At 42.9% G+C, this 22,347-nt stretch overlaps 1 pseudogene; it reads right to left on the bottom strand.

Moving 5' to 3' along the window:
• Nucleotides 1–17,763: 17,763 nt before the first annotated feature.
• LOC102959266 lies at nucleotides 17,764–21,948 on the bottom strand (annotated as a pseudogene).
• Nucleotides 21,949–22,347: the final 399 nt, after the last annotated feature.

Genomic DNA, 22,347 nt, shown 5'->3' with positions numbered 1-22,347 from the left:
TTAAGGCCTAAGAATGCAGCAAGGCAGAAAGTAACAGAATAAAAAAAGACACACCAGGCAACTAACCCAAAGAAAGCTACATTGAGGAATACAGATTTTAGGATAAAAAGCATCAGGGTTAGTAGGAATCACTAGATAATTATGAAGGATTCAATTCCTTAGAAAGATAAAACAATTCCAAACTTGTATGTACCTAATAAAATAACCTAAAATGCATAAATATTGGCAGGGGAACGGTCCTTTGGGAGACCCTAAGAGTAGGTGATGACTTTAGGAGCTTAATGAGATTGACCACTTAACTAGAGTCATAAAGTCATGTGCTTCCTATCCCTAAAAGTAGAGCCACACCCCAAAATAGAGTAGTGTTAAGACCACCTAACACCATGAAGAGGAGTGTGTGTGTGTGTTTTAAACTTAATTAATTAGAGAAATTCCCAAAGGGATGTGTGTGTGTGTGTGTGTGTGTGTGTGTGTGTGTGTGTGTGTGTGTGTGTGTGTGGCAGGGGAGGGGGAGTGCTAGAGGATTCCTATTTACATAATAGCCCAGAGGCTGGCTGGAATCCATTATTAGATTCCCTGCACATGTGCCCTAGAAAAACTGAGCAGAGGAGAGACCATATGGCCAGCAGCAGAAGAAAGCTAGTGTGATCGGTTCACAAAGGTAATGTTTGCCCTACACACAAAGGAGATCCACCCCAGCTTCATTTATTTCAGAGAATGGTGACTTGGACAGTGAAGGTAGACATTGGGAACACTGGGAAGAATCCTGTTGGGAAAAAAACCCACTCCAAACACAATTCTGAGGTCATTAATCATCATTCTCTTCATCTCTGTCAGTTCAGGCTGTAGTGGGGTGTACATAATACTCAGAATACCTGCTCTTTGCCTTTGAAGATCAGCTATTCCCTTTATAGAATAAAGGCAAGAAATCAGTGAAAAGAGAAAAAGTGCCCATCTCTTCATGCTCTGAGCATGGCAAGGGCTGAGTCTACTATGAAAGAGGAGGTTGGGGAGGCTAACGGAAAGTCACTAAACATGGCTATCTTGAGGATCAAGGAGGAGACAGAGAGGTGGGTGTGGAAAGATGCTTTTGGCTTTTGGTTGTTATAGGAGTAGTGAGGCGTCCTGGTTCTTTTCCTTTGGCACCCCCATCCCATCCACCAAATCTATTCCCCAACTCTCGCTGCCTTGCCCTGCACCTGGGGAGTTGAGCCCTGTGGATGGCATCATCTGGGCTCACTTGCTGGCCAGCTTCCATAGAGACTGAGCAATGGGAGAACTAGCAGGAAGGTGGAGGGTGGGAAAAGAAAGCAGTGAGGATCTTTTTTCCTTGCTCCCTTTCTGCTTTGCCAGTCCATGCTGTCAGGACTCTTGAAGCTCCAAAGACCCTTTGGCTATTAACAACCCTGCCTTAATGATAGTGGCTAGCATTTATTGAGTGCTTACTATGTTCCAGTGCTTGCTGTAACCCACCACGTTATATAGGTGAACTTGCTGAATCCTCCCAACAACCCCATGAAGTAGGTACTCTATTTACAGATGGATAACTGTGACACAGAAAGGTTAACTAACTTGCTCAAAGTCCATCAGTTACTAGATGCAGATTTGGGTTTTTAACCCAGGTTGTTTGGCTCAAGAGTCTGTATTCTTAAGCTCCAGTAGAAGCCATATATGTAATTTTTTTCTACTAGCCATATTAAAAAAAAAAGTAAGATGAAACAAGTAAAATTAATTTTAGTAATATATTTTAATAAACCCAATATATCCAAAATATCATTTTAACATGTAATCAAATATTTTAGAAATTAAGATAGTTTGCATTCTTTATTTTGGTATAAAGTCTTTTAAAATTTGGTGTGTACTTAATACTTATAGCACATCTCATTTCAGACACTAAATTTTCATTGGAAATACTTGATCTGTATTTAGATTTCATAAAATTTACAGTTGAAAAAGTTAATATACCGAAGCCATTCCAACATAGCTAAAAGTTTTCCAATAACTGAATTGAATAACAAATTTTTATTTTAATAAGCTTTTTATATTAGAATAATTTTACATTTATAGTAAAGTTGCAAAAATGATACAGAGGCTACCATATACAAATCACACATTTCCCTGTTGTTAACATCTTACATTACTATGGGACATTTGTCACAACTCAGAAAACAGCATTGATACAGTGCTATTAACTAATTCTAGTTTTTATTTGTATTTCATCCGTTTTTCCACTAATGTCCTTATTCTGTTCCAGGATCCAATCCAGGACACTACATTGTATTTATTCTCGTGTCCTTAGTCTCTTCTGGTCTGCAATAGCTTCTCACACTTTCCTTGTTTCTTGTGACTTTGACAGTTTTCAGGAGTACTGGTTGGGTATTTTGAAGAATGTCCCCCAATTGGGGTTTGGCTGATATTTTCCCCATGATGAGACTGGAGTGGTGGGTTTGGGGGAGGAAAACCACAGAGGTAAAGTACCATTCTCATCTCATCCTATCAATGGTACATGCTATCAACATGACTTACAACTGGTGATGTCAACCTTGATCATCTGGCTGAGGTCATGTTTGCCAAATTTCTGCACCCTAGTTTATTTTTTTCTCCCTTTCCATACTCTCTTCCTTGGAAACAAGTCACTGGGCACAACCTATACTTAAGGATGTTGGGGGAGGTGTGCAGATTAAGCTCCAAGTATCAGTTTTAAATTTACATTTATTAAAATTAAATAAAAATTAGTTCTTCAGTAATACTAGCCATATTTCAAGTGGCTTATAGCTACTGTATCGGATAGTGCAGCACTATACATTACTGCATTTCAATATTCGAGGCAAGAGGCAGCTGGTGAAGAGGTGAGGTACTCACAAAGGAGCTGATGGGCCTGAGTTAATTGGAAGGAAAAGAGATGATGAGAGAATGAGTGAAGCGCAGGGAAAGGCCAAGGACAAAAGATAAATTCATGAGAAGCATTAAGACAACATGGGGTGTGCGTGCGTGTGTGTGTGTGTGTGTGTGTAGAAAGGGGAGAGGGTAGGAATGGAGAGATGTTCCAGAGAATGTACACCTCAACTGTGTGCTTAAACTGAGCCCTGGATTTTGGTTAAAAAGTTTGAACTCACACATCTGGGCTCGTGTTTCACCTATGCCGTTCCTTAACTATATGATGATCTTGGGTGACCCACAAATCCTCTAAGCTTGTTTCCTCATCTGTAAAATGGGTAGGTACTAGTACTTATCTCATGGGGACATTGCAAGGATCAAAGAATATTTGTGTTTCAAAGGGCTTCATAATCTCTGCTATAATCCACAAATGGAAAGGTGTGGGATGGTGTTGGTGGGACATGAAAATTAACTGTTCTGTTGGTAAATTGAGGTGTACTGGTTCCTCTTTTGCCCCCTCTCAACCCCCAGATCCAGTCTCTCTCCCCTTTCTATCCCATTCTGTGTGTCGGGAACTTAAACACTGCATCACTCAGTCTCCCTGGCCACCTGGCATGCAGCTGGGGTTGGCCAATGGGAAACACCAGCAGGAGCTCTGAGTGGCAGGAGAGAAAGCCAGGGGATTTCTTCCTTGCTCTTCCCTGCTTTGGCATCCTGTGTCTGGTAGTGTCTGCACCCATCCGGGATGACAGCTCCCATGCAGAGGCCTCTCCTCCATGGCTCCAACTCTTACCAGGCTCTAGTAACAGTGTTTCCTTCCCTCACTCCCTTCACCCTAGGAGTGGCAGCAGCCCCCCACTCTTGCTGGTTCCTGAGTGCTTCACCAACTTGGTTTGTTCCCCTAACCATGCCCGTACTTTGGTGTGTCATTCTCTCTTTGAGTTTTCATTTAAATTATCTGGTATGAATTCTGTGTCCTGCTTGGCCCCTGACTGTGGTGGAGAAGATTGTAAGGAAGAGAATGTTGAGAGTGACATACAGGGTCAGCTGAAGGAGCTGAGAACATGAGGTGATGGCACCAATGCAAGGACTGTAGTGATTGAACTGGGGACTAACCAGGCTCTGGACAAACACACTGTCATTGAAATCTGAGGAGAAGAGAAACTTGGGAGTAAAATTGTACACAAAGGCATGGAAGATGCCAGTGGTGTGGGTGAGATAGAGAACAGAGAGGGAGAAGAGATAAAGGCTAAATTGAGATTTCCATGCCAGGTACATCAAGAAGTCAGCCAGACCACAAGAGCCAAAGCAGAAGGTACTACTACCGACAGGGATGAAGACATTAAGAAGCTGTGCTTGGTTTTGAAAAGAGTGTAGGTACTGGACTCATACAAGCATGGTCCTGGTTCCACAACTGACTAGCTGTGTATCCTTAAGAGATTTAACTTGCCTCTCTGTGCTTAATTTCTCATGTGGAAAATGAAGGAGAGCTATGGGATTTAGATAAAACCCATTTGTTCATTCCTTTATAGTCCACAAATATATTTGAGCACCTATAATGTGCCAGACACTGTCTAGGCCCAGCAATAAGGGAGATAGATAAGGTTCCTCCTCTCATGGAACATTCTAGTGAGTAGAACAGACAAGGAACAAGTAAGGCATCTTAAATCAGGTTCCCTGGAAACAGATTGTGATGGAGACCTGCATACAGGAAGTTTATTATGCCCTTAGGGATGACACTGGTTGGCAAATGAGGGAATAGAGACTGAGCAAACACTGGTGGGGAGAGGTGGGTGTTGCACAGGCTCTGGCCCACCCCACAGAAGCTCTGGGACCAGCATAGTCCTCCAGAGTTGCCCCCAGGCGAGGCAAGTACGTGGGCCTTTATACTCCCACTTAAACTGTGAGGAAATGCAGGATGCCCCAGGGGAGGGGTGTGATCAAAGGACAATTCTTGAAGGGACACTCAGCTGAGAACACTCAGCAGCCATCACTCCCACTACCTGGAGGAGTGAGAACCATAGTCTTGAAAGGAAGATCTGGAGAGCACAACAAAGCATCTGTTACATAAATAAATACCTGAACGTGATAATCACAGCTAGCAATAGGTGCAATGACGGGAACAAAACTGGGTAATGTGATAGATGGGGGAGTGGTCCATTTACATTAGATTAGGTGGTTAAATAAGGCTGTGGCACATCCTAACTGCTTAATAAGAATCGGTTTCATTGCCATCCGTTTTATTTTGTTGATAATGGTGGACACATGGATATCAACCCGTCATGAGAAATATGTGGTGCTATTTCTCTGGATGAGGCAGACTCCTAGATGCTGTGGAGGTTGCAGAAAAGTAAGGCATTATCTCTGACCCCAAGGAGCTTACAATGTAGTTGAGGAAGATAAGGGATATAGAAAATTAGCAAGCAATACCAGGTCATATAGCACTACTGTCGACAAATGGTGCAAGCAAGCAAGGATAGAAGTGTCCAGATCCTTTTAGCCTATGTGAAATTTCACAGGTGAGAAAGAGCCGGGGTGGGGGGGATGGTGCTAGTTTTGGTCAAGAAGAATAACTGGAGCAAAAACCAGTGATCTAAGAATGGGCATGCAGTGTTGATGTGTTTTATTGGTGGACTGGGCTCAGCAGAGCCACGCTGTTGTCCTTTTGCATTGGCCTGTGATGTTACTGAGTTTGTCCAAAGGCAGATGATCACTAAAAGCCATTTCTTGGAGACATGAGATCTTGCAGTGCTTTGGTGAGTGGTGGCTGTGTGGGATGGGAATGACAGACTGGGACCAGACAGTTCCAGGAGCTTCTTGATAAGGAGTAAAATAAGCCTAAGAGTTTGCGTCCAGGCAATTTTGCAAATGGTGGAACCACCTGTGTAGGTGGGACTTGCAGGCAAGTGGAATATGGGATCAGATTCCTTAGGAGATACTGGGCATGAGAGGTAGTTCTGGAATAATATCTGTAGAGCTAACGCCTTGAAACCAGGAAGGAGAGCGAGAGCCCCATGAGAGAACTTACAAGCAATGAATGGAGGGCTAGAAAGCTCTGAGAAGCATATCTCTAGCACTTGGACGATGAGTCCTCTGCTACTACAAGACGTACAGTCTTGGTCCTTGAAAATATATGTTCTAAAGCATTTTCAGAAGATAAGGATGGTCAGCAAGACCATAGGCATCAGGAAGAAAGAGAAATGGCAGCAGTTTCAGAGCCTTGGCCCCGGTATGTTTTCTGTCTCCTTGGTTTCAAAGACTTTGTTGGTAGCAGAGATCTGTGCATTCCAAGGGTTTGAACTTGAAGGGAATGTCATTTTTGTTAACCTTTAACCAAGAAGGCAGTCCAGGAGGAGATAAATTATCTGCTCAAAGAGGAATAGTGGTTGCATTCAAAGGGGATAGGAGATTACTGAGGTGCTACTGCGAATGACCCCATGACCCTTCTTTTCTTTGGAGGATTGATGGAGAAAAGGCTCCCCCTACTTTTTCTCTGGGTATTAAAGGTGAAGTCCCAGGAGTCCTAAGGAAAGGATGACAGGAGAACTTGAAAAATTAAGAAGAATATGAATCAAGTAAACAAGGAGGCATTTTCCCAAGACTTCTAAAGCAACTAAAGAAAATGTATTAACCTTCTAATGAGAATATTGCTATCTAACTCATCACTGGAAACAGCTCTTGGGGTAACTGCTCCATTCATCATTTTAGGAAGTTGCTTAGCAGGATCCAAGCTCTTGGGATTTCATCTACAGTGCCTACCTGCTATTGGTCAAGAGGCAGTGACAGAAAGATTTAGATTAAAAGGAATAGAATTTTGTCTCACAGTTTTGAAATGTGCTTAGGGCAGTGATAGCAAGTGTTAAGTCAGAACCTGCTCTAATGTGGTAGACACTAAGATGTAGTGATCCAAGTAGCTAGTTTAGACTCCTCAAAGATCACTAGAGATGGGGAGAGCAGAGGCTAGAGGTATGAGGAGAAATAGAATGGAAGATTCTGGCAAGTCCTTAAAAAACGTAACTGAATAAGGTCACTAGTCAAGAGTATTGTACCAGTATCAATTTCCTGGTTTTGATATCCTACTACCATCATATTAGATGTCACCATTGTAGGAAGCTAGGTGAAGGGTACATGGGGCTCTATGTACTACTATTGTAACTTCTTGTGAGTCTATAATTTCAAATAAAATGTATAAAAGAAGTTGTGTGGTGGGGGAAGTGAGAACAATCCTCATGAACTTTAATGAGTATTTTTGTGGCTCTTTACAATTTTTAACATTTCCACAACATTTACCTCATTTGCACTTCCCAACAGCTCTGTTAGGTAGCAAAGGTGTACTATTATACCCATTTTATGGAGGAAGAAACTGAGGCTCAGAGAGAGAAAGTAACTCACCCGTGGTCACAGAGAACAAATTGCAAAGGCAAGGCTCAAATTCACATCTTTGAGTTCTGAATGCCGTGATTCTTTGAGTCCAAACTCATTGGGCCTAGGTTGGGTCACACAGACACAGACCCTGAGACAAGGATCTAAGGGCAAGTACCTTATTTGGGAGGTGATCTGAAGCTCCCGTAGGGGACCAGGGAAGCATGGCAGGAAAGTACATTATGGAGAATATTGCCTATGTGGGCAACTGGGGTTCACTCCTGCTGGGGAACTCTGGGAGATGAGATAGAACATGCCTTCGAGTTATACCCAATGAAGGGATGAGGAAGCTGGTGTATTGACCTCTCAGTCTATCCTATATTGAGTGAGGACAGTGCTCTTGGGGTTCTTACTCCATGGCTCCTCTAGATGAGTCCATTCTCAGGCCAAGAAAAAACCTCAGGCAGAGAACCGAAGATACTGCTTGAAGTTGGACTCTGTCAGCATATACTGGAAAGGTTAATGCACAGAGGATGTGGGCAGGGTCCCCACCAACAGTGACTGTCCCTTTATTTTATTACCCACACTCTCAACGTTCTGTCACTCAGACTGTTTCCTCTTATCCTAGAATATTCTCCAAACATGTGCATGCACGTGTGCACACACACACACACACACATAGGTTGAAATAAGGGAGGGCTGCCTTTTTCTTGCTTGTTGGGCACAAGAGTCAGCATCTAAGAGAGTAAGAGCAACAAAAGAGGGGTGTGTGTGTGTGTGTGTGTGTGTGTGTGTGTGTGTGTGTACATGGAGCCTTGATGCGTGCACATCTGTGGCTTATTGAACATCTCGATTGTTACGATCCACCAACTTATTCCGAAAGCAATTTGAGGCTGAGGAGAAGATATAAATGTTGATGTCCAGGGGGTCAGAGGTTAAGTCAAAAGTCAAAGGTTAGTTGGCGTTTTCCATCGTACCGATATAAGCCTAGCCCATCTCTTGGGACTCCTTTCCAAGGGTCTAAACATGACCAAAGAGAGCAATCGGCTGAGGAAAGGAGTTGCAGATAGCATTTTATTTAGTTTGGTGGATGCTACAGAGGACGGTACTGGGATTCTAGAGAAATGGGCTGGCTAAGTAGTCATGTGAAGGAGGGGTAGAAGCAGAGTCAGTGGAGGCCTTTCTCATAGATGTTGCCACACACTCAAGAATTGATTGGCTCATTCCTTATTCATATGGCATTTCTTCTCCAGGGTACACGCTGATATACTCTTCACCTCTGTGGGCTAATGTAATCATTATGTGCACACTCTAGAAATTAGTGCCATTTCCCCCTGCTTGTGCCTGAAATAGATATTTCAGACATTTATAACTCTCAGTCATTTTAATCCAGGCGTTTGCCCCAAGTATGTTCCCAATTAGAGCCATTTTGCTCTGTGGTTGATACCATGAAGTGGAACACATGTTCTGATCTTAAAAAAAAATCTTTTAAATGGCAAAGGTATACTATGTTTCCCTCTATTATAATAATTGAAAGGCAGCTGATAGAATCTTTCTCAACCGTTTATCCAACCATAAAAATTTGACCCTTGAATTAAAATCATAAAAATATCCAAGGGATGTAATACCGTGAAGTATAGAACTTTTTTTTTTGTTTTTATAAAACGTCCACAGCTTTAATTCATTATATCTTCGCAGATTTTTTTCATATTTAAAAGCTGCTGTAGGATTGTGATATCAAGTCATAAATAATAAAAGTGTTCAGTTTTGGGACATGTAACATCATTTTATTTCCCAATTTAGTATCAATTCCTTCTAAATCATACCGTATTCCTGCATTAATACTATCACATTTTGTAGGCCTACATATGAAGAAGCATAAAAGCACTTTAACATAGAAAATGCATTTGGATTTACTCATATTTTGATACCATGCTTTCTTGTGCTCTTCGAGCTTCAGGACTTTTTTTTCTCACCCATTTTCTCACCATAAACTGGAAACCACATCCACTGACAGCCTGATGCCCTTACATTAATTAGGTCTGCCTCCTTTTCAAGGGGCTGGTGATTTAAGAGGGCCTGTTTCTTGATGCTGGGCTCACTAGGAGCCCATTAGAGTTTCCCAGGTATAAGACATGAGGTACAGGTTTGCCTCCCTTCACAAAATAACATTTCTCTCAAATCTGTGAACAGAGAGGCACTTGGTAGCCCGTCAGCATAGAAACTAGGATGTGCTGGTTTTTCAGTGGTTTTTACTACCAAACGGATGCCCCTGAATTACTGGACACAAAATGAATAGTCAAAGGATGCCCAAATGCATTGTTAAATGGTGGAGGCTACAATATAATTATGAACAAATATTAAGCAACACCAGCAGAGCCGGCCATTTAACTTAAGTTTAGAAAATAACTTGACATATGGTATGGCAATTTTGGCTTTGCCAAGAAAGAGCGATTCACAAGCAACCCGATCATCGACCATTGGAAGCATTTCGTCAAAGAAAGGCCATTTGAATTGTCAAAAAGTGCCAGAGGTAAAGTGTATGTTGGTGCCCATAGGTATAGCTGGGCCCTTCTAGGAAGGGTGGGCCTTTGTCTCAGTAGGACCCAGGTTCTTGGAGAAAGAGATGAGTGAGACCCACTATCTTAGCGAAAAGTAGAGACTGCACCCCAACCTCCACTTTTTGATTGGGGGCTCTCTACCTGGGAAACTATAATGAGTTCCTGGTGAACACAGCATTTTGTCTCAATCCAGAGGCAGAGGTCCTCTGAAATTGCCAGCACTTTGCAAAAGCCTCTTTATTTGGAATCTTCATGAATTACTTTTCTTTTTTTGAGGTATAGCTTACGGGAGAGTGCACAAATACGGAGTGTACAGTTTAATGGATATTTACCTATGTCTACACCCATGTGACCTCCATCAGATCAAGATGTAGAACATTTCCAGAACCCCAGAAGTCTTACTCCTGCCCCCCTTAGCCACTACCCCAGGGTAAGCACTATTCTGACCTCTAGCGCCATAAAGTGGAATTGCTGGATCATAGGGTATATGCATGTTTAGCTTTGCAAAAGTATTGAACCAATTTATAATCGTAACCAATTACTTTTTGTTTGCCCAGATTTTCCGTTGTTGGCACTGAAATTCGCGACAGCTCTTCTCTTGCTAGTGCTTGACCTAACCCATGACAAGTTTTCACTACCCCCCTGGGTTTATAATGGTGTATAAGCCAGTATGGCTGTCATTTGTCATTTGCTTGTGGTGGCAATCTCAGAATGAGCAATATGGTGACACCCTATGATTTCACACTTATCGTGGGTATTAGCATGGATTTCGTGGTAAGTCTCCATAAGACAAAACAAGACCATTTTGGTTAAATCTCAACAAATCCTGACCTGTGTCATTACCTTCTAAGACCCCAAAGCCTAAACCACTTCTTTTGCCTCCCAGGCAAGGAAACACACCATTCTCAAAGGGCTTCCAAGAGCTCTTTGGAAAATAGTGGATTTGAAAACCTCGGAGTGTGAGAAGAAGCCAGGGGTTTTGCCAATGGGAGTGTCAGCATTCAAGCCCCATTTTAAATCTAAACCAGCTGATGGTGTCTCTTTACATTTTCTTTTTTTTCCCCCCAAATCATAATTAGGCTTAAATTTTTTTTGTTTCAGTTTTTATTCAATCCATCTTGGAAAAATGTGTACCTTTAAAGGTTTGGGCACAGCTGACAGACCTATGACACGAATATTCTGCTTGGTATTCATGTCGTAGACTATTAGTGCCATTTGTTTAGAATTTGATTTTATTTTAAACATTACTCAAAAATAAATATATAAATGCCTACCAGAGAACACCTGTACGTTTTCTTGCCACCAAACAAGCTAAGAATGCATGCCCAATGGCAGGCAATGTTGTCTGGGGGTTGCTTTATGGACAGCTGGTGAAAGGAGGCTATCAAAAGGGGAAAGTAAATGAGGCAAGACTGACCAAATATAGATCGTTGTCGAAGCTGCATGATGGGTGCAGGGGGTCCTTCCTACTATTTTCTCTGCATGTTGGTGTTTGTTTTTCATAATAAAAAATTTTTAAAATCCTATCAACAATAACAAAAGCAATCAAGTTACTAATTAAGGGGGGTATGGAACTGTGGAAGAAGCAGAATTTTGAAAATAATTTATGGAAATATGAATGTGAACTGGTATTGTGGCTATGTTTTACAAAAATAATCCTTATCTTTTAGAGATATACCCGGAAGTATTTATGGCTGAAATGATATTATATCTCATTTTTACTCAGGAAATGGGTGAGATTGGCCATGGGTGGATGGTTGTTGCTGGATGACGGAGCTATGGGGATTCATTTATACTGCTTGAGCCATCTTTGTGGACATTCAGGAATAAACTAAAAAGGAATTCACGCATATCTATTCAAAGGACACAGATTAGTACCAGCGATTGCAGATTTGGTTTTCTCTTCATACTCAGGTGTTGAAAAGCTTAAATGAGAATGTTTTCATGACACCAGCTATTGCATAAAGCACTTCTGAAATTGTTCTTACATTTGGGAAACCCATTAAAACCAATAAAAGTCCAAACAAAAACGTGGCTGTAGGGTTCAGATAAATGTCACCCAGTGGATTAACAATTTCCCATGGTTCCAAGGGTACCAGTGCCAGGTTACCTGGGGAGTAGGGTTTCTGTGTCTCTGAAGCACGTCCATCGAATCACCAGTCAGCGGGCTGGGTAGGGCAGGTGCGGGACACAGCTTCCCCAATCCTGCCTCTTCTAAAAGTTTACAGACCATCTTTCAAGGACTAATTGTTTCTGAACCAGTATCAGAATGCCTTGGTGTGATAAGTGTACCCCACGGGAACCATGGGGCTGAACACCGCAGTATGTACAGTGCTTAGGGACACTGGCTCAGAAGCCAGAGCCAGCATCTCTGGATTTAAATCTGGAGCTGTGTGACCTTGGGTAAGTCATATGATCTCTCTGTGCATCAGCTTCCACATCTTTAAAACAGTGATAATAATACTCCATCCCATGGGGTTATTGTGAGGCATAACTAAGGTCAAGCCCTTAGAACGGTGCCTGATACATAGTAAATGCTTCACGAATGCTAGCCACTATTATCATTATTTGTAAGTGGGTCTGGCCTAAAGCATGCTATTTCCCCATGGAGCAGCAGGCAAATGTGCAGATGACAAACAGTCATGCTTCCCATTCTTTTCTCCCCGAAGATTCCCTAGCCGGGGTGGGGGCAAGTAGTGTTCACTGCAAGGAACTCTGGGAGTATAGTCTGAAGGGATCCTGTTGCAAGTACAAATCTCTTTAAAGTTTAATATTTCAGCTTAAAAATCTCACATATTTTGCAGCCTGCACCACAATACAGCAACGTTTGTTTTATTATAGAAATGATATGAGCCACCCCGTATATTTTTGCATAGAATTGAGCATCAAGAGAGATGCTTTGTGTTCATCCCATGGCTTTCCTGATCCTCTGGATATGTCTCTCGGTTCACGAAACTGAGACACTTAGAGCCATTTGATTTAATGAACTTCCCAGATCTTCCTCCCAGACAATCTAGTGTCCTTCTCCTCAACAGCACTTTCTTTTCTCCAAGGAGCACTGCCTAACTTTACCTCATGGCCTTTTATGATCAGGGTATTAGGTCACATCTCCTCCTATCCTCGTTTCCATTGGTTCCTCTGTGACTGTTGACTCCACTCTTTTTGAAACTCACTCAGTTCCTTTCTGGGAGGTCATGTGGCTTCAGGACCTCCTCCTACAGCTCTGGCCACTCCTGCTGCGTCCCTTTGGCAGGATCATCTTTTTTTCTATTCTCCCAAGTGTCATGCTCCCTGGGATGTTGATATCAGTGCGGGGTTCTCATTCTATGTGTCCTCCCAAGGTGGCCTCACTAATACCCAAGCCCTCAGTTTCCACTTATAGGGAACATTCTAGTCTTTGCCTGCTTGACAGCTCTTTTCCCACCTGCTAGTGCCAGAATTTCTCTTTCCTGGAGGAACACACTTGTGGATTTCATGGAGCTGACCCTGTCCCACCCATTGCCACAGGTCTGGGTTCACGACCTAGGCGATTGTCGATCAGAACGTTCCAACTTCAGGTTATAGGACTTGGTTCAAGAATGGGCATGTAGGGGTGCCTGGGTAGCTCAGTTGGTTAAGCATCTGACTCTCGGTTTCAGCTCAGGTCATGGTCTCATGGTTTCATGAGTTGGAGCCTTGCATTGGGCTCTGTGCTGACAGTGTGGAGCCTGCTTGGGATATTCATTCATTCATTCATTCTCTCTCTCTCTCTCTCTCTCTCTCTCTCTCTCTCCCTCTCCCCCTCTCCCCCTCCTACTCAGTCTGTCTCTGTCTCTCTCAAAATAAATAAATAAACTTAAAATAATTTTTTAAAAAAAGAATGGACATGTAACCCCCAATGGATCAATCACAGTCTCTATGGAGACTTTTCTGCTGGAGCTATCAGAAAACAAAAACGAAAACAAATCTCTTCTGAGTTATTGAATGAATAGATGTGAACTGGGGACTTTGGGGTTGCCAGAGGCCGTCATGCCCAAGAGAGTCCAAGAAATTAATTAAAAGAGAGACAGAAATCCAATATTGTCATTTAAAACCCTGAATCTAGCTATGCCTGAAGCTGAAGAAACAACCCTGGGGCTTTTTGGTGTCTTCAGCCATGAATTCCCTTTTCTCCCTGCACTAGCCTTCTATTCTATTCATTTTCTTGTCACTTGCATCCACCCATATGCTGATGATTCCCAAATCCACATCCATGGCCAAGGCTTCTCTCCTAAGCAACAGACTCATAGAAACAACTTGCAATTAAGCAATCCCCCCACAGATGTCCCACACAGACAACCCAGACACAACATGTTACTTGCTAAATATAATCACATTATAAATTTACATTTACTTGTTAATGCTTTAAAATTTTCCACCAGAATGTAAACTCTATGAGGACAGGAACTTTGCTCGTTTATTCAGTGTTCTATCTCCTAGAGGAACACACATAGTAGATGTTCAGTAAATACTCCTGAAATGAATGAAACAAAGGGATTTTCTTTGACTCCATTTGTAATATCAAATACCATATTCGGTCAGTTGCTAAGTCTTATAGTTTTAACTCATGAATATCTCAAATCTCATATCTCATCCCCTCATAGTACCCCACTGCTTACTTCAAGCTCAAATTGCTTCTTGCCTGGACCATGGCAAAAGTCTCCTAACTGGTATTCTGCTTACAGCTACTCTCTACACAATTGTCAGGCTCTTCCTAAGTTGCTTAAAATATATCAGTGATGCTACAGAGTTTTCTGGCTCAAATCCTGGCTCCTGCCTCCCTCTCAAGGCTCATTTCCTGGATCTCTTTCCATTCGGCTATGCCTAAGGAAGAGGGAATCATTTGGGGGGGGTCTCTCAAATTCATCAGCATGTTTCTTGCCTCTTCATCTTTGTACATGCTGTGGTCTCCTCCCATGCTCCCCCTTTCACCTTCCTGATTGTCTTGTACAACTCCTGTCCTGTCCTTCAGAAAGTCTTCTCTGGTCTCTGAGTCCCCATTCTTATTGGACGTCCCTGCTATGTTCACAAGGCTCCCTTTGCACTCCTTTGTGTACCAAAGCAGTTACGTAGCACAGACTGTTTTAATGCTGATTAGTATCTATATTTTATTTTCCTCTTGGCACACAGCTAGACTACATTTCCCATCTTCCTTTGCAGTTAGGAGTGACCATGTGTCTGATTCTTAACAATGGAATGTGGACAGAAGTGATGTGCATCACCTCCAGGCCTTGCCCATTAAAACCTCTCACATATGGTCCTCACTCTTTTTCCCCTCAGTTGAGTAGGGAGGACTGAGGGCGTTGGAGGAGGGAGAAGCCACGACACGTGTGGAACCACTGTCCAGCTCTGTGACTTGGGCTACTGTGGGGTCAAAACTGGGAAATAAAAGAGGAAAAAACCCCAGGAAGTCCTCTATCATCCTGACTTCTTTGACTTGCCTCCCCAGTCTGCCTGCTAATTATTTGCTTTTCAGAGTCTTCTGCCAGTTGTTGCTGCTGTTGTTTTGGTGTCCTGTCTTAGTTGTAGTCCCCGGGGGCTGATAGGATGTAGAGGGCGTATCCATCTTGGGTAGCATCCCCTGTCACCTTGCTTTTGTTGCCTACTCCTGAATACCTGGCTCATGTTTGCCAGGTGGACTAATTAATTGTCTAGATTCAGAAAACCAACCATGACCTACTCTTACCAGAGTAGTATTTCTCATTCTCAGCTTTACAATTTATGTAAGCGTGAAAATGTTTGAAACAGTTCTTGGGAGAACTGCAGACGTGATTAAGGATAGAGAATAGATTCTCCAAACAGAAGTTACACTGTGTGCTATTACTTAACTTTCCTGCTGGGAAAAGAATGAGTGGTGATGATTTTGCATGCAGATCTTCAGATTACTAAGGGATGGAAATTTGCAGACCACTGTTTTTTAAACTGAATGTGTCTTGTTTCTTGAATCTTATAGACACATGTTAAGCTGAGCTAAGAAATCTATATTCGTGTGTGCGTTGAGAATTTAATTTTCAAATTTTTGATTCCCTAAACAATAACATTTACAACTCTTTATTCTTGTTTATTATAGACAGGTATATCAGTTAACACGTATTTGTTAAGACCTCCTACATGCAATGTTCAGGGGGACTTAAAGAAGTTTAAGTATTACCTCCTGTTTAAAAGAATAGTGATAAAGCTCACTGATGGGAACCTGACATTTTGCAAAGCACTTTTACTCTTCTCGCCAACGTTTTCCTCACAGTGTCCCAGTGAGGTAGGTTTTAGTCCCATTTGACAGTCTACAGAGGCTCAGGAAGTGTGAGGAGTCTGTCTCTGATCACATCATAATGTCAGAATTGAGTCTTCTACCCCAGTCTTCTGGTTCCACTGTCTGTTCCTTTGTCTTTATGCCTGACTCCAGCTGGGGAATAAAATATCCCCCCCACGAACAGTTATCCAATGGTTCCAAGCCGGTTACGACACATGCCAACTTGAATGATCAACTGTAGCAGGGAGCACACATTCCTACCTCCTTGTTAGGGCAGGCAGCATTCTAGAAAGGGTACTGTGGGCCTGACTGGCTCACTCAGAGCACTAAACTATTGGTTGCAAATGTTCTTACCAATACTGATGAGGTAGTGTTATTCACGACATAATAAATAAAGAACATGAAAAAGGCTGAAAGAGTGCTGGGGCCCAAAGTATGAGAAGTAGCCATCTTTGAGTAAAATTCCGCACGTAACAAGCTACCAATAATACACTCAGTGGTTCCATCTTCCCTGTCAGTGAAGGAACTGTGGAACACTTGAGCTGATCACTTCTTCCTTTGTAAGCAATTAAGTGTATTTTGCAAATTTAGATGTCAAATTAAAGATGTGCAGAGCGAAGACTAACCCTGGGTGAGAGTCAGGACATGGAAGATCACCTGCACAGGGGCCAGAGGGACGATTTTCAGGTTATGGAAATGTTCTACAGTTTGTTTTGGGTGGTGGGTTCTCAAATGCTTAAAACTTACAGGAAAAGAACATTTAAGATCTGTGTATTTTATGGTATGTTCATTATATCTCAGTTTTTTAATGTGGAAAAGAGGGGCACCAGGGTGGCTCAGTCAGTTAAGTGTCTGACTTCAGCTCAGGTCACCATCTCATGGTTCTTGAGTTCAAGCCCCGCATCAGGCTCTCTGCTGTCAGTGTGGATCTTTGACATTCTCTGTCCCCCTCTCTCTCTCTCTGAACCTCCCCTGCTCATGCATGTGTGTATGCTTTCTCTCTCGCTTTCTCTCTCTCTCTCTCTCTCTCTCTCTCAAAAATAAACATTAAAAAATGAAAAAAGATTTCACATGGAAAAGAGCATACAGTTTCTCAAAATTCCTTGAGGGGTATATTAGCAAAAAGTTTGATAACCATCGTTCTGGGCACATGTGGAACAAATCTCTTGTTTTCCAAGCTTATTTTTCCTTTTGGCTTCTCAGATCCATGTAGCTTGACTGTAATGTAAATGATCAGTAACATGTCTCATAATTTTTGTGTTTTGATTGTTAGCTTTAGTGTTTTTCTCATAGCCACCTTGGATTTTTGTGCCAAAGAACATTCTCCAACAGAATAGAAGAGAAGGGTGGGGAAGAAAACTAGGGAGAAGGTTAATCTTCAGGTAATTTGGTGAATGGAAGTATTTTTGTTTGTCTTTGTAGTTGCTCCCTCCCAGAACCTGTTTTTTAGAGGAAGAATGTGAGTGATTAAAGTAGCTTTTTCATGGAAATAGAGCCCCCAGATCAATGAGCTGGTTTTGAAGAATTGCTCTCCAATTCCTTATGAATTTAGAAGTGAAAATGTCCTGGCACAGGGACGTTTGCATGAAACAGGGAACGGATACAGTGGATCACACTGAGTGAAGATGCTCTGTACTGACAATTTTATCCCTGACCTGGCTCTGGTTGTCATTTCTCTGCGACTTGCCCATTCAGCTAGGCCATAAAAACCTTAATAACCAGCTGAATGTTCTTGCAAAGAGGGCATGAAGCCCCAGGATTCTTTAATCATCTGTTGCAGTGGAAACAAGTGACAAGGTGGCCTGTTCTTCCGGGAATAATAATTCTGTCTCGTGGCTACTTCTCACATATGCTACACAGCTTCAAGAGATTTAGTCAGTCCTCTGTATTTTGTGTGTCTGGTCTCTGCTTTCTAAGGCCATCTGATTGTTCTCTGTGCTTGAGATGGTCTCCGGGCTTTCAGAACTGTGAGCCACATCTGAGAATTTCACTGAGCTGCAGGATCAGGAAATTGAGGTTTTTCTTCCTTTTCTTACAGATCTTCAGATAACTGGGGCCAAAATGGTGCTTTGGCAATAAGGAACATTAGTGCCTTCACTTTCCTTCTTTGCAGGTGTGGCAGTGATAACAGGAATGAAGGGATGATGGGCTCACTTAGAACAGTCTAAATACTAATCTTTCAGGGCCCAACAACAGCAACACCTGTCTCTGGTCTAGAGAGTTCAGTTTCTTGCACTCAGTAACACTACCACTCATCCTCAGAAGCAACTTCTCCACCAGTGTCATTAGTTATGGATGTGGTGTCCTCAAGATCCTCTTTTTTTTTCCCACTTCAATCACTTTTTTGTCACTCATGTTCCCGAATTTTTCACTTGTTTGCTCAGTGTTCGCAGCTTCACCTTTAACTCCAGCACCTAAGTGCTCTAATACCGGCTCATTTAGAACCCACACATCATGTTGAGCGCCTGAAACCATGGCAGCACCTAGCTCCTTCTCTAGGAGCTCAGTATTGACGTGGTGAGGTAGGCAGTATGGACACCATCCTCTCTGGTTCTTGTCCTGGAGTTGGAACTTTCCTCTGCACATTGCCTCAGATGATCTTGGCTCAGAGTATCTATGCTGCGGCCCAGGAGTGCTGACAACAAGACTCCTTAGCTTATCACAGACCGGGCTTGGATATTTCACAGAGACGCTCCGATGTCCAAATAGCTCCCGCAAAAGATCTCCGCCACAGGCTACCGAAGGCTACTTCGCTATCATATGCTAGCCTAGATAATGCACGGCCGCTCCATTTCGCCTGTGCGCCTGCCACCTGCAAACTCTCCAAAAGCAGCAGTTTTATCATACTCGTTGTACACATAAAATCAATCTGATTGATTTGGTCTGGGGAGAAGCCGCAAGCACAATCAGATGTTGGACAGTGTGCAGAAGTTTTTAAATGATGTCCTCTTGGCACTGAAGAAATTGCAGTCTGTTGACCAAAACTTACAGCTATTCCACGGCTTGCTACACCTCAGCTGAATCTGGCAAGTGTTAGTCAGAGGTCCTAAGGCCTCTCAGCAGCATTTTGAAACTGATAGTAGCTGAGGATTTGTAAGAGACAGTTGCTGTCCTGCAACGATCTCTGTGCTCTCCTGTACTCTGTTGAATAGTGTCTCCCCCAGCCCTCCAAATTCATGTACACTTGGGACCTCAGAATGTGACCTTACTTGGAAATAGGGTCTTTGCAGATATAATAAGTTAAGATGGGGCCATACTGGATTAGGATGGGCCCTGATGCAATGATTGGTGTCCTTATAAGCAGAGAAGAGGCCACAGAGTGACACACAGAGAAGTCCATGTGATGATGGAGACAGAGATCAGGGTGATGTGCTATGTGTCTGTGAGCTGGTCACCACCAGAAGCCAGGAAGAGGCAAAGAAGGATCTTTCCCTAGAGCCTTCAAAGGGAGCATGACTCTGCCAACAGCGTGAGCCTGGACTTCTGGCCTCCAGAACTGTGAAAGAATACATTACTGTTGTTTCAGGGCACCCAGTGTGTAGTAGTTCGTCATACCAGCCACGGTAAATTCATACATCTTCTTTCTCTGTCCACACTCGGCATTATTTGCAAATTCTTCTGTAAGTCCCACACCAGTGAGAAGAATCTTAGCATTGTGGTTCAGTGTGGTGACTCCGAAGCCAGATTACTTGGGTTTGAATCTTGACCCTTCCACTTATCAGCTGTGTGACCTTGAGCAACTTATTCCACTGCTCTGTGCCTCAGTTTTCCTGCCTGTAAAGTGGGGATTGAATGAATGAATGAATGGATGGATGGATGGATGAATAATGTTAAGGGTGTAGAACAGTACTTGGCACATAGGAAATGTTATCTGGCATTTGTTATATGAAAAAAAAAGAACGTCTGTTGGTTTGAAATGGCCACATGGAAATGGGAACGGCTCCATAGAGGAGGAATTAGGACAGGAACTTGACCTTCAGAAATTGGGTAAGGCTGGTCAAAGTCCAGTGAAGCAACAGCGTGAGCAAAGGCTTGCTGGGAGTATGAGGGAAGGGGGCAACAAGACTGTATTAGAGCAGGACTTCCCACTCTTTTCTCCATGATGGTCAGCAGTGAGACATGACATTTGCATACACATAGGGTCAGGGTCAGTGAGGCTGCTTGCAGTAGTGCCCTGGAGGTCACCAACCAAATTTCTAAGAGCCAAGGGGAAGCAGTACCTTGGCACATCTGAAACCCACTCCCAGAACCTTTTGGCAGCTCAGGGTTTGAATAGGACTTCTCAAACTCAAATGTGCATTAAAATGCACATTCTGACTCAGTAGGTCTATGGACTACACTTTGCCTCAAAATCCTTTCTACCCCAAGTGTGATTTATGAACCAACAACATCAGCACCCTGAGAGCTGGTTAGAAATGCCGAATCTCTGGTCCTCCCATTCCCACCCCAAACCTAGTGAATCAGAATCTGCATTTTAATCAAGTTCTTAGCCGACTGAGCTAAATGCTAGCCGCACTCTAGCATTTGAGAAGCCCTGGATTAGAAGACTCAGCCCAGCTTGCTAGAGGGGAGGGTCTGGCCACCTTGTTCTCAGACCCAGCTATACATAAGACCCTTGAGGGAGGCTTTAAAAAATCCTGATGTCCAGGTCAAGGTGGCTCAGTTAAATCAAAATCTGTGCAAGTGGGGCCCTGGGGAATCAGTATTATCTTTTAAACTCCCTGGGTGATTATAATTGTGCCTTCAGGGTTGAGAACCGCTGAGCTAGGGACAAACCTCTAAGCAGGGCTAGGAAGACACTGAGGGCACACGGAGTTCTTGATGGAGGGGTTCAGGCCCTTTCTTCACAGCCTGCCACAGCAGTTAGAGACATGGGCTCTGGAGCAATTAGGGCCTTGCCTGGGTTCAAATCTGGCTTTGTGCCACTTGCCAGCCATGCAATGTGCAAGGTACTTAGCCCCTCTTTGCCTCCACTTCTTTACAGTGGGGATGATAATGATAGTGACCGTGCCATAGGCTGTTTATGAGGATTAAATGAGCTAAAATGTGCAGTGCTCATTATAGTACTTGGCACAGAGTCAATGCCATGTAAGCGTTTGTCCATTTAAATACCTGTATCTTACTCTTTTTGATTTGGGATTATGGAAGGGTCCTCACTTTCCTGGCACCCCACCCCATCTTCAGTGCTAGGTTCTTGGGCAGCAATCACACCTCTGATTAGGCGCTCAATAAATGTTTGAGGAATGCATGACTGAATGGTTACAATGCCCCCTTGTGTATTCAGTGGGAAGAAATAACAAAACATACAGTTGGGACATGGGACTTGTACTGCTAAAACTGGTGGAATCCCAGGAAACCTGGGACAAGTTGGTTACCCTAAGTATGGACACCACTAAATGTCCCCTTCCTCAAAGTACTCTTTCCACATAAGCGCAAAAAGAGATTCCCAAAGTTAACTCATTTGTGTGCACATAACAAAAGTAATGGCAGTTCACTTCCTGGCCTTGGTGTATGTGTGCATACACACACACGTGCCCCAATAATAATAGTAACTAGAATGTAGTAATGGCGGCACATGATATACACTGTGGTGAACAGTTTTCACACTTAAAAGGGAGCATCGGATCGCCTGATTCAAATGCTGGTTGTCTCACTTAATACTTTTGTGATACTGGGCACGCTTCTTAGTCTTTCTGTCCCTCCATTACTCTATCTGCAAAGTGGAGACAATAATAGCACTCACATTTCAAAGTTGTTAGGAGAATAGATGTGTTCATACACGCAAAGCATTAGCAGAATGTTAGACATATAATAAATTTGACTGATAATAGAGATGATGATGATGATGATGATGATGATGATGATGATGATTGCTGTCATTTTTGACACTCGCAGGCAATCTACATCCCTCTTCGGCTTCTCTCCCTTTTTCATCTCCCAGCCTCTTCCCTTTGCTTTCCCAGAGCCTCTATGAGCCCTCTGCATCCTGCCTTCTATTTCCTTTCCCTGCTCTCTCCCTCCCTCACCAGAGGGACCACAACAATTGTACCCTGTTTAGAAGATGGACAGAGCCCCCAGTTCACCCTGAGACACACGAACTGAATACATGCCTTATATTGTATGCCACGACAGCATTATGAACCTGTGTTAAGCAGCCTTAATCTGGATATAAGAAACCAATACACTTATTTTTCTCCCTGTATTGGTAGATCAGAGCCAAGAGGTAGATGGCAATGGATATGAACATCAGCAAATATTTGGTAAGTTCTATGCCTACGA

This window comes from Panthera tigris, chromosome X (assembly GCF_018350195.1).
Source record: "Panthera tigris isolate Pti1 chromosome X, P.tigris_Pti1_mat1.1, whole genome shotgun sequence".
Taxonomy (NCBI): domain Eukaryota; kingdom Metazoa; phylum Chordata; class Mammalia; order Carnivora; family Felidae; genus Panthera; species Panthera tigris.
This window is presented reverse-complemented; position numbering and strand designations above follow the sequence as displayed.